Source organism: Sinocyclocheilus anshuiensis, unplaced genomic scaffold (assembly GCF_001515605.1).
Source record: "Sinocyclocheilus anshuiensis isolate Anshui unplaced genomic scaffold, SAMN03320099.WGS_v1.1 scaffold561, whole genome shotgun sequence".
Lineage (NCBI taxonomy): Eukaryota > Metazoa > Chordata > Actinopteri > Cypriniformes > Cyprinidae > Sinocyclocheilus > Sinocyclocheilus anshuiensis.
The window spans coordinates 35,898-36,627 of NW_015539848.1; positions in this window are offsets into that span (position 1 = coordinate 35,898).

A 730-nucleotide genomic window follows, 5' to 3' on the forward strand; every position below is an offset into this window, starting at 1 on the left:
CACAAAAAAAAAAAAATCTTGTTAAACATAATAAAGGCATGTTTATCACCAAATGCACACAAGAGGAAATGATCATGATTTTTTTATGCATGCACCAAATTTATATGCATCATTATACAGATATTAATAAAATATTTGAATTAATGGCAAATGCTACATGATATATTGTTTAATCAGTTTTGAATCAATTAATTGAAATGGAAAGTTCATGGAATTAACATTATAAAAGTTTTTCTTATGTTTACTTTATAAAAAATTATGAAGATTTCACAGAAAAAAAGACATTTAGCACAACCTGACGAGAGACATTTTTACAGCTGTACTAAAAGGCCTTTTACTTGCTTAAAATCTGTTGCATCAAATATGATACAGTAGGCGTTATAGAGTTAAAACATTTTTAACACTCTTAACAAGGAAGCAGTGTTGATTTAGTTGTCAAAATTATAATAGTTAGTCTCAGCCCGCGAGTACTCTTTCGCGTTGCATGAGCGGAGAATTACACACAAAATGATGTTGAATTGTCCGTTTTGACGAGTATTCACGTAAACACAGTTGATTACGTCTTAAGTGAACGTAAACAGTAGGGAGAACGTGTATCAGTACATTGCATCCATTGCAGCTGTGCATTCGGTTTTAAAGGGACAGCAGCCTAATTTACTTGCTATTGTACAAATCAATGATGTTAATCAAGCAACAAAAGAAATACAGAAAATCACGCACTGCTCTTGAC